This window comes from Mus pahari, chromosome 2, assembly GCF_900095145.1.
Source record: "Mus pahari chromosome 2, PAHARI_EIJ_v1.1, whole genome shotgun sequence".
Taxonomy (NCBI): domain Eukaryota; kingdom Metazoa; phylum Chordata; class Mammalia; order Rodentia; family Muridae; genus Mus; species Mus pahari.
The window spans coordinates 159353715-159363632 of NC_034591.1; the positions used below are offsets into that span (position 1 = coordinate 159353715).

The 9918-nt window shown below is 42.6% G+C and overlaps 1 non-coding gene across 1 annotated transcript; it reads right to left on the bottom strand.

Annotated features, from left to right (window-relative positions):
- Positions 1–4673: 4673 nt before the first annotated feature.
- LOC115063519 lies at positions 4674–4806 on the bottom strand. Its single transcript, XR_003843382.1, has one exon. It is a non-coding gene; the product is annotated as a small nucleolar RNA SNORA17 (small nucleolar RNA).
- Positions 4807–9918: the final 5112 nt, after the last annotated feature.

The window sequence follows — 9918 nt, forward strand, 5'->3', positions numbered from 1 at the left end:
GATTATTGGTGATGATAAAATGATAAAAGTACAAATTCTCCAAGAGGACAGAAAATTTAAAGACATAAACATCTACTGTGAGTATCAAAATGTATAAAACAAAAACTGATAGATGAGGAAAAAGAAAAATTTAAACATGATTCTAAAACTATGTGCTGTTTTGTCTAAATTATCTAATTTATGGATTATCACTTTTCATATTATTCCTTAACCACAAGAATCAAATTCAAGATGATGTTTGGGGCTTCACCACCCCTATGTCAATAACTGAGAGTTTCATAGTTAGAAAATAATTAGGTATCCAGATGACCCAAATGGCAGTTTGAGTTAACTTGATCTAATTAGCATCATGGAATCATTCATTCAATGGCAGCATATACATTCACCTTAAGCCTCTACGTAACATGCGCCAAGACTAACCACCCCATTGCAAACCCCAAACACTCAACAGGTGGAAAAGTCTAAGAACTATCTATACAAAGCATTTCTCAGACAAAACGATAAAGCCATGTGAATACCACTGCTCGAAGTAGCACATTTATAAATACAAATAAAAATGAAAAGCACACTTTAAGCCACACATCAATCAGAGAGGATTTAAGAGAAGGTAAAAACACTCCTGCTAACCGAGAGGGACATCACAACTAACTGTATCCTAGTCCTGTGTCCTGACCAACCAGGTAACTGAGCCAACCAGGTAGCTAACTCACTGAAATTTATACCACATAGAAGAAGGGCTTAGAGGGAAATTTGAAAACTCAAAAACCAATCATTTAGCTTAACAGAAAAGTAGAGAGCATGGATAAAATTAAACTAGATAAAGTAAATAAGGGAAATAATTTTATATCAGAAATTAATGAAATTAAATAGTGAGTCAAAAGAAACAAATTAAATAGTGAGAAAATAAACAAAAGCTGCCTCTATTATTGATCTAATTTCTGGCCTAGCTTTCCAAGAATAATAAGAAGAGACATATTAATTTCAGATATGAAACATGAAAAAACACTACTGATCTTGTGAAACAGAAAACACAGATAAATAACAGATAAATAAATGAGCAATTATAATTCATAAATTAGATAGGGTAGGTGAAATTTATAAAGTTTACAGAAGACTCATGTGCCAAAATGCATATAAGAAGATACAGTCAACTTCAATAGACTTATGCCTAGTAAAGAGATTGGATCAATAAACAGTAACCTTCCAAAAGAGTGAACCAAGCATGGATGGCTTCATCAATGAATCCTGCCAAGCATTCAAGGAAGTAATGCTACCGTCTTCCCCATAATCTTCCCCAGAAAACAGAAACATGGGATGGGTCAGTGGCAAGAAGAGCTGTTGTGCTTACAGAGGACCTGAGTTCAGTTTCCAGAGCCCATGTTAAGAAGTTTACAACCTCTTGTAGCTCCAGTTCCAGGTTCTGGCTTCATTCTTCAAAAATACTCAGAATAAGAAGGAATAGACTCTACTCCAATGAGAAATCCATCAGAAACTCACAAAGTATAGGACAGACAGCTGGGAGGTGCAGAGAAAAGGAATGAGCCCACCTCTCACAACAGCCATGGGCCTGTCCAGATAGAGATCCCTCATCCAGAAGTCTCTCTTCTCTCAGAGTTATACCAGGGATTCGACCACCTAGAGACAGCTCACCAAGAAGACTCCTAAGTAAAATGGGGAGAGAAATCCAAACCCACAAATGTGCTAATCGCAACACAAGACAAGAAGACAACAAAATTTCTCCCAAGGTCACACCACCATACCAGAAGAAGAATCCAAATGTTTACTTGTAAAACTAGCCAATGATTTCAAAGAGAACACAAGCAAGCAAGTAAATGAATTAGAGCAATCCAGGTAAGAAAGTTGACAAAGCTGATGAGCAATTCAGCAATATGGGTGAAAAGATCAGCAAAATGTGAAACAAATTCATTGATGATATTGTTTCATGGAAAGCAAATGCTGAAAATTAAAAACCAATAAATCAAATAAAAAGTAGCCTGAAATAATAGCAACAGACTCCACAAGGAAGAAGAAAGGCAGTAAATGACACATGGTGGAAGATCAAGGAAATACAATATTAAAACATAAATAGAGAAAGTATCTAAATACATGAGCTTCGCCACAACTCATAAGACCTCTGAAGAGAACAAACCTAAGAATCCAAGGGTAGAGGAAGGAAATGAGATTAAAAACAAAAAACATCAAAACAAACAAACAAACAAACAAACAAGGGCATAAGGCATGTGAAATTCACCCAATGAAATGACAGCAGGATGTTTTCTAAGTCAAAGAAATGTGCAACTAGGCAACAGGAACACTTATAACCCTAAATAGACATGACCAGAGATGAACTCTTTCATGCCACAATGCAGCCAAAAACCCAAAGGATGAAAAATACAAACATATTTACAATCAAGCAATTAAAGCCATGAGAGGAAACTGCTAACTAAGGCAGGAAAGCATGGAGCAATGCTTCAAACCCTGGTAGTAGGCACTGCCAATCACGATGACTATATACAAGCCAGATGTACACACTTTCAGTCCCAGCAAGCTGGGGGCAGAGGCAGGTGGATATCCATGAATTTGAACCTGGCCTGGTCTACATAGTGATTTCTAGACCTGCAAGGGCTACATAGTGAGATGCACCTTTAAAAAAAAAAAAGAAGGAAGAAGGAAGGGAGGGAGAGAGGGAGGGAGGGAGGGAGGAGAGGGGAGGAAGGAAGGGAGGGAGAGAGAGAGGAAAGTTATTGTATCCAGTTATTAGGTTTTAAAACTAACAAGGAAACACATTTCAAGATAAGCACAAACTCAAACAATACTTGACTTCTAAATGAATGTTGCAGAACACAGCTCAGAATCTTAAACACAGAGACAAAAAGATCATTTCAATCAAGAAAGCACCAGATAGAATAAATTTCATGGGAGGACAGGATGGAGGAAGGAAGGGAGGAAAGTTACTTCCATCGAAAGTTTACTTCCATCGAAGTAAACCAGTCCCTAATATGATGGCAAGAGAAAGAAAAGAGCAAGCAATAATGGAACCAGCCAGAAAACAACCCCCAAATCTACAGGAACCAGAAAACTTCTCTCAACAATAACCCAAAATGCAAACAGTTGTAACTCTCCCATTAAAAGATGCAGACCGGACTGGATGAAAACACAAGATGCGAACTACCTTCTGTTTCTGAGAAATACACCTCGCTGGCAAAGACACTGACTGAACATGGATGGATGGGCTTCTATTCACCCACAAATACAAGTAGAAAGCAGGCCGGCATAGCTGTTCTGATAGCAGATAAAGCAGACGTCAGTCCACAGTTAGAAGACATGAAAAAGGCTGCAATATTAAAGGGTAATCCACCAAGAAGTGAGAACAACTGTGAATATATATGCACTGCACACGGGAGCTCCTAATCTCATGAAATAAACACCATGACTATATACAAGCCAGATGTATAAAGACCTAAAAGGATAAGCAAGTCCTAATACAGTTGCGGTGGTTCCCATCCCTCACTTTCATCAACTGGTGGGTCATCCAGAATTAAAACTCAATAAAGATACCTCAGAGTATATCTGCACCATAGGTCAAGTAAGAAGTTTACATGTCCTTCCTTGCAAATATTGTAGAATACATCTCCATCTCAGCAGCCCAGGGAAGTCTCTGGGATAAAATAAGACACTTATAGACCCTAAAGTGAGCCTTTAAAATGCAAACATGATTTTTGTAATTATAAATAGATAGTGAAATAAAACTAGAAAAAATACTTTTAAAAAATGCTAGAGAGTCAAATCCGATATAGACTGTAAACAAGTATGCTCCATGGCTATGGGTATTGATGGAACACTGGATCAATCAAAGCAATTCAATCATGGTGATGGGTGTGGTAGCTCACAAATGGAATCCCAGAATGTGAGAGACCGAGGTAAGAGACCAGCTCTTCTGCTCTCACGCCTCCAGAGCCAAAGATCCCATGACGTCCAGGCAAGAAAAGGGACCAGTTCTGCACAGACCCCAGACATCAAAATGTCCGCAGGTAGCAGCCTGAACTGGTCTGCCTGGACTTTGGCGGTCACTGAGCCCTGCTGCAGGTTCATGGACTCAGATGTGGCCCCTGGTGGCAGCAGAGGCCAGGACCCTGATCTCAGGTGGCATCACCAGCTACTCACATCAGGTTGTTCCTCCCTACCCTGGAGTCTCCAGCTCTGCCTCTCTTCATTGTACCCACACCCTTCTGTTTCTCTCTCATCCATTTCCCCACCACTTACTTGCTCCTCTTAGTGGTACCTGGGGTCTCTGAGTGTCTGGATCATTTCAGAAGTGGTCTCAAGAGTGCTATGCCCTGCTCATGCATTATGGTGTTGGGCAGGGGTCATCTTGGGTATGATATGTCCACCTCTCAGGCCTGCATGGTGCCAGACTGATGGTCATCTTAGGCTAGCTCCCTGCCTGGGCCCCCTGGTGTTGGTCTGGTGGTCATCTCAGTCTTGATCCTTGACCAGGGCCACCCACATGGTCCCATGCAGTGTGGGGAGGGTTAGGGTGTAGGGAGGGGGGCATCTGTCCCAGCTCACTCCTGCCAGGGGCCTTCAGTCCCCGGTGAGGTTCTTCTACCCTCCCACGAGCTCCCTGTCCTGGGAGCCTGTTTGGGCCTGCATAGTGCCAGATGACTGCTGGTCATCTCAGGGTCACTGTTTTCAGGGGTGCTCATAGGTCAGAGCACTGAGTGAGGACATGGCCTCTCAGCTCTCTGCCACCTACTGATATGTAGGTGTCACGGCAGCCACACCAGCAGTGCCTCTGGGGACAAGCTAAGCTAACCTTTTGATCAAACCTTAGCAGTGAGTATTTTTCAGGCAGCACCAAGAGCGTTTAATGAAAACAGGATGACCTAAGGAATTGTATAATAATAAACATTAAACACTTAGTTTCTTCTACTTTTATTACCAAGAGGTTCTACCACATCCACTGGCAAATACAGAGGCCCTCTAAAAACCTGGCAAAAGATGATTACCCTCTTCCACCAAAATGTAAACATTCCAAAACTGGACTCACATTGCTGCAGGGAATTCTGACTTGGTTTCACCATTTTAAGAGAGAAAGGACTTTAGTCATTCTCCTTATCACTGTACACCATGTTTGATTTGAAGAATAAACTGAGTATCTTACTATCCTGTTGAATTTTTTTTAAAGAAACCATTGTTAAAATTTTTAAGAATTTTGTATTTTATTGAGGATTTTATTTCACCACTTGACCAAGGTTGAAATGCAAAAATTGAAGTTGTTTAAAAATCCTTCTAAAAAGCAACTCTTAAATGCTAGAAAGATGGTTCAATGATGAAAAGCAGTTACTGCTCTTGCAGAAAACCCAAGTTCAGTTCCCAGCACCCACATGGCTGCACATAAGCACCTGTAACTCCAATTCCAGGAGATGCAATGCCCTCTTCTGGCATCTGAGGGTACTACATGCATGACGTGCCCATAAACTCCTCCTCACGCAGATAGATAAATTAATATGTTTCTAAAAATCAGTTCTGCAACAATAACTGAACCAGTTAGCCAAATTGCATTTTAACCAAAACAGAAGACATCGCAGGGCCCTGCTCTTAGCTCGTGAGTAACTCCATCTTCCACAAAGAGCTGTCTCTGGCACTGAGCCATTTTGGACGTGCTTTGGGTGAGTAGGCACTGTTCCTCTGTCACTGGGCAGATTACAGATCTCGCCTCAAAACCTTATTGCGTATGCTTACTTGAGGTCTTATGAGTCATGAATTGAAACGAGCATGTTCAAAGATCAAAGAAAATGAAGATCTGATCAATTACCAGAGATTCTAAGAAACCAGCAAGGTGGGGAAGGGAAATCTCTCCGAGCATGGCTTGTAATTAGTATTGCCTTCATGGCCTCAGCGAAGAGAAAGTAAAGCAGGTTTAGGGTGTAATCCACGGAACTGCCTGACACGCTCAGATCTGAAGATAAGCGCGCATCACGAAGAGGGGAGAAAGTGGCTGCACACTGATACCATGAGTGCTTTTTAAAGTACCAGAAAAAAAAAATTGAAAGTCTGCAATAAGTAGCAATTCCTGGGGAAGAGGAAAAAAAAATCACTGAAGCTGACAAAACGGTATTTTCAGCTACTTGGAAATTAGAAAGAGGCCGCCTGCTTCCAGACGACTCACACAACTCTGCTGGGAAAGAAAGCAGGTAGACAGAATGTGCACCACACAAACTTTGTACATAGAAATGTACATTGGCCTAGGTTCAAAACGGAAAGCCCAACCTATCAACACTGAGACATTCACAACCCAGAGGAGACACAGAGGAGAGAAGACACGGAGGCCTGAAGTCCAGTTAGACAAGAGATAAGGCCCTTTTGCATTAAGAGTATACATTTATGCTTTGGGGACAGGCAGCCATCAAGGGATGAAAGGGTGAATGCAATGTGGTTCCTATGCATAATACAGTTCTATTAAGCAGAAAGGCGAATTAAATCATAGCATTTGCAGAAAAATAGGTGGAAATGGAGATCATGAAGTTAAACAAATGTAAAGGGAGATTAGGAGAGAGGGGGAGGAGGAAGAGGGAAATTGAGCAAGTCTCAAGACAAATGTTACATGTTCTCTCTGCAAAATCTAGGTGTGTGTTTTAGAGAGAGACAGAGAGAGACAGGCAGGCAGAGAGACAGGCAGACAGACGGACAGACAGACAGACAGGGGAGGGAGGGGGCATAAAGTAGAAGGAGAAAGAATTCTAAGAGAGGGCATCTGTGGGGAACTTGAGAGAGAAATCAGAAATAAATGTGTCGTGGAAGGAGTGGCTTTCTGAAGGGAGGGTGGGTGAGGTTGCTGAGGGGTAGAAATGAGTAAAAGCATAGTATAATGATGTATACATGTGAAAATGCCACGATGAAACGCGTCGTTTTCTGTGCTATAAGATCAGTAAAGAAGAAGGCGCATTCACTGATAGTTCCCGTCATGTGGGACTCAGTTGAAATCTCCATGCCCTTTGTTCAAACTCACTGAAGAGCATACATACTTTCCTTTCTCAGCTTTTGCTGTCACTGCTTCTTGCTTCTTTTTAAACCACATTCTACTCTTTCCCTATCCATTCTTGAATGCGTGTATGTGAGCATGTGCTAAAAGCTCTTGCCATAGTACAAGTGTGGAGGTCGGAAGACAAGTAACAAAAGTTGGTTCTCTCTTCCCACCGTGAGGGTCCCACCGATCCAACTTGGGGTCAGGCATGGGGGCAAGAGCCTTTACCCACTATGTCATGATTCCAATTCCATCAAAATTATTAAAGATTAAAAAATATTTTAGCTGTGGGTGCCTTGTATGTGCGTACAGGACCGTGTAGAAGTCAAGAGATATTAGATCCCTGGAACTGAGCTACAGGCTGGTTTTCAGCTCCCAGGGGGCTGCTGGGAACTCTACCTGGGTCTTCTGCAAGAGCCTAGAGTAAGTGCTCCTAACCACGTATCTCGAGGCCCCTGTTAAAATGTCTAAGGCTGAAACATTAGGGCACTTTATTATAGAGTGTGAGCTTTCTGAGCAGAGACCCTGTGATGCTGCTCAGGTTAGATATCCATCACAGGTCTGGTATCTCGTTACATATCTACATCTGAATCCACAGGCATGTGTATCTCTTGGGTGCAAGCATGTCTGGAGAGATGCTCCATTCTTTAATGCAGCGATGCTGGTGATCTAGTTCCTGTGTCCTGTCACTGACCCGCAGGACAGCACTCTCCCAAGGCTCTGATCTGGGACGCCTGTTACCTTCCTGTGTGTCCTATTTTGAAGCCGCCCCCCTTTTCCACATGGCTCTGTTTATGATTTAATAGATCACATCAGAAGCAATGATTAAAACACTCTAAGTTAATTAATGGGGTGTAAATTATATGAGGGGTACATTATAAAATTGCAACCAAGACTTAGGTGTGGGCTTTCCCTCCTCTGCATATTCCCAGGTAGCATTAATGCTCTTGACACTTAATACACCAGCTCCACGCTATGGTCCTCACCAACAGAGTGTGACAAGGTTCAAAGGCTTCTTTGGAGCTTCTGTCGCCTGCTGGGTGGTCATTAATTAATTAATCAAATGTCACACTGTGGAGCAGCAAGGCATGTTGAAATAAGGTCCATGGAAGAAACCGTCCATATTCAGCACACCTTCCTGTCACACGTGGTTCCATGTTGCAGGTTTGGAAGGGACCTAAACCATAAACCACAGATGTCTTCATGCAGCTTCTCAATGGTTATTCCCTGTGACCCTGGGCTCGTTTCTGTTATTTTAAAATTAAAGCCATCTGGGAACAAAACAGAAATGTACTTTATCCATTTCTTAGAGACAATCAGATCCAACTTGCTTGACTTTAGAGGGAGTAAGTTAACTACCTGTGTTGTAGGGTCTCCTGATGGTGAGCACCCTCTGGTGCCTATTTTCCTACAGGTTAGGTTTCCCAGCTTATCCCTGAATTTCCTCAGCTAGGAAAGTTCCCTAAGAAAGCTGTCTCCAAGTTCAAAGAACAGATATTTCTAGCCCCCAGAGCATCCATTTTCTGCATCTGGCTCTGCCTTTCAGAAGAATATACCCGGTTTCCAACTATCTTGAAAATACGTGGTATGTAATGTGCAGTTAACGCTCACAGCCCAAGGACCGTCTCTTCTCTAGGAGAATATTTCAAATACAGCACGTGGGCAATTGGTTTGAATTTCCTCACACAAACATGGTTCCCTTTCGGATGTAATCTTATTTGTCTGTTTCACAGGTTTTCAGAGCATAACGGAACACACCAGGCCTGTTCCGATGATTCGCAGAGCAGGACAATCGCTACCATTTCAAACCATTTCAGGCCTATTACCAGGTACGCTCTCTTCCTCAGCAGCAATGCTGGGCTGCTGGTATGAACTGAAATAAAACTCGGAAGTCCTTCTGGTTCAGGTACCAATAAGGCAAGCTCCCCTCAGCCTACAGGAATGCAGCTTTGTGTGTGCATATGACACAGAGGCGGGGGACACAGTCATCAAGACACAGGGTTGTAGTAGCAACGTCTAAATGTGTCCATGTTATTTTTCTTCTGTGTTCCAATGACATCATACATAAAGCCCTCTTGGTGTCCCAAGTGGAAATCTGATAAGCATATGTGTGTGTGTATGTGTGTGTGTGTGTATATATATATATATATATATATATATATATACATGTATGTATGTGTACATGTGTGCATGAACACACACATATATATGTATATATTGATATATTTGTATATATATAAAAGTTTCTGACAAGAACATGCTCCCACTGGCTGACCTCTAGAGACCACCTCCCACGCTGGTATACCCACATTCTTCTGCCCTGTTTTAATTCTTCATCCTAAGTCTGATGAGTAGTAAGCAGGAGACAGAAGGAAGACAGCAAATCTGGCCTAAGAACTTTCTAGAAGCCCCTTGAGCAGCCTTCCCTGGGAAAGCAGTTTGGCTCTCTCTGAAGCTGAACTGGAAGTTTTCTTCGCTACTCATCCATTCTTTAAAACAAGACTTTCTTCAGTGCACCCTCCCCAAACACACACAGCAGGCCCTGCCCTGACATGTGAGTTGGAGCTGTGAATTTTCAATTTGGCCCATTTACTTGTAGAGCAACCGTCTGCTGGGAGGCGTGAAACCATGCATGCTGCTGGCTCGTGAAGCAAGCCACGCAGCAGCAGCAGACCGCAGCCCCCCACAAACGCCACAGGACGTCCAGGTGCATTGATGTGTTAGGGATCTGGCCTGCCGACCTGCAGCTCAGTTGGTGGGGGCTGGCCGAGGGCATTAGATCCTTGTCTCACTGTTGGAAATACCTAGCAAGGGGTTGACTCACAGCTGGAGGGGACAGTCTGCCATGGCAGGAAAGTCACGGAGGCAGGAGGTGGTGGCCACAGGCAGAA